This window comes from Schistocerca cancellata, unplaced genomic scaffold, assembly GCF_023864275.1.
Source record: "Schistocerca cancellata isolate TAMUIC-IGC-003103 unplaced genomic scaffold, iqSchCanc2.1 HiC_scaffold_1151, whole genome shotgun sequence".
Classification (NCBI taxonomy): Eukaryota; Metazoa; Arthropoda; class Insecta; order Orthoptera; family Acrididae; genus Schistocerca; species Schistocerca cancellata.
The window spans coordinates 7,805,161-7,807,624 of NW_026047150.1; the positions used below are offsets into that span (position 1 = coordinate 7,805,161).

The 2,464-nt window shown below is 42.0% G+C and overlaps 1 non-coding gene across 1 annotated transcript; it reads right to left on the reverse strand.

Moving 5' to 3' along the window:
• Positions 1-1,237: 1,237 nt before the first annotated feature.
• Positions 1,238-1,311, reverse strand: Trnat-ugu (transfer RNA threonine (anticodon UGU)). Its single transcript has one exon. It is a non-coding gene; the product is annotated as a tRNA-Thr (tRNA).
• Between the last annotated feature and the right edge of the window lie 1,153 nt (positions 1,312-2,464).

Sequence of the window (2,464 nt, forward strand, 5' to 3'; positions counted from 1 at the left end):
ATATCTGTGGAATGTCCATCGACACGCGTGGAACGAAATACTTCTCGCGAACGTACAACGTCTCCGAAAAAAATCTCGTCACTATATTCCGCCATTAAGGCCAGGTTCTCATTCAAATGAGCAAAAAATGGTACATTTGGAAATCTTTTTGAGACAATGAAAATACATTCGAAGGATCTGTTTGGGAATTACAAGTGATCATACTATGAGCTTTATTTTAGATTTTCAGTAAAAAAAATGGCGCCCATAATTATAATTTGATCAAGGGCCTGCGAGTCTGAAGTACGCAGAGTGCGTGCAGTGTGGCCCCTCAGATGTTACCTGAAATCAAAAATGGATAACATCAGTTGATACTACATTATTTCTCTGAAATTAAAAATGGATAACATCAGTCGATATTACATAAAATTTATGCAAGCGCATACCGAACCGCAATGAAACAACCTTAAATTTAAAGATACAGTGCTAATTCGAACTTTGACTTCGATTTTTGGGGGTTTGTTTCACTCCTTATGCCCACACAAAAATTAGTTAATATTAACAAATGTCACATTATAGCTATAAGCTCCTAAGAAAAATGTTTACTTTTCGGGGTCCGAGGTAGAAGTTAAGAGGTTGAATCACTTTTAGTTTATGCTGCATGCCGTTCTGAGAAATAAACGTATCTCGAAAAAAAAAGTGTTCAAAGTTTAGCGAAAACTTTTAGTTATATTATTACTTCGATTTGCATGAACTGAGTGTTACATATATATTTTTAATGTTGCTGAACAGGAAGCTGAAGTCAGATTTTCAATATTCAAAACGGCTAATTTAATACGGAGGGCACAGGATTATGTTTTGACCAATTTTTACCAAAAATGCATTTTCGTCATTTACGTTTAGTCTGCAATTCAAGGAGTGCTTATGAGCCCTACCTCTAGCTCGAATTGTTCCTACATAGCAATTCCCTGTTCTTATTGGCAGGAAAGGCCGATCTGTGTAACTTGGATATGCAGCACTCGTTATTCGTCAGTATTTACGGCGAGTATGTTTGCATGCATTCTGTAGTATGAATCGTTTTGAGCACGTGCGACACGGGACGAGTTTTCATCTACATCTACATGGATACTCTTCAAATCACATTTAAGTGCCTGGCAGAAGGTTCATCGAATTACCTTCCGAAATGATATTTAATTGAAACCCTCAGATGCCGATAGGTGTTGTTGATACAACCTCGATGGGGACAGCTGAAAATATATGCCCCGACCGGGACTCGAACCCGGGATCTCCTGCTTACATGGCAGACGCTCTATCCATCTGAGCCACCGAGGACACAGATGAATAGCGCGACTGGAGGGACTTAACCCTTGCACGCTTCCCGTGAGACCCACATTCCCAACTGTCCACAATCAACATACGTAATGTACGTAATAGGTATTTGCCCATCCATTCATTACTCGGGCACACTAAGGTGACGATTCCCGTATAAGAGTTCGGGCAATCTTTGGGCATTCGCACAGACGAAGGTTAATGGCTGGGTAGCCTTTAACTACATATATGAAGATAGTAACTGTTCTCGAAGGAACAGATACCACTGATTACCGTGCAGCTTCTCTAGAATAAATGATAATTAATTGAAACCCTCAGCTGCCGACAGGTGTTGATATACCTCGATGGGGACAGCTGAAAATGTGTACCCCGTGGTACATCAACACCTGTCGGCAGCTGAGCGTTTCAATTAATTATCATTTATTCTAGAGAAGCTGCACGGTCATCAGTCGTACCTGTTCTTTCGAGAACAGTTACTATCTTCATATACCTTCACAATTCTCTATTACTCCAATCTCGTATAGCGCGCGGAAAGAACGAACACCTATATCTTTCCGTACGAGCTCTGATTTCCATTATTTTATCGAGGTGATCGTTTCTTCCTATGTAGGTCGTTGTCAACAAAATATTATCGCATTCGGAGGAGAAAGTTGGTGACTGGAATTTCGTCGCAACGAAAAACGCCTTTGTTTTAATGATACCCATCCCAAATCCTCTATCATTTCAGTGACACTCTCTCCCATATTTCGCGATATAACGTGCTGCCCTTCTTTGAACTCCGACAGTCCTATCTGGTAAGGATCCCACACGGCGCAACAATATTCTAAAAGCGGACAGACAAGCGTAGGGTAGGCCTTCTTCCTGAGCAAGCGTTTCCGACTCAAGAGTGTCCCATGGCAACCGTCCGTCTGTGGTAAGCTCCTGTGGGACCAAACTGCTAAGGTCATCAGTACCTAGCCGGCCGGTGTGACCGTGCGGTTCTAGGCGCTTCAGTCTGGAACCGTGTGTCCGCTATGGTCGCAGGTTCGAATGCTGCCTCAGGTATGGATGTGTGTGGTGTCCTTAGGTTAGTTAGGTTTAAGTAGTTCTAAGTTCTAGGGGACTGATGACCTCAGAAGTTAAATATTCTGCGATTTACTTTACTCTGATACCCGTA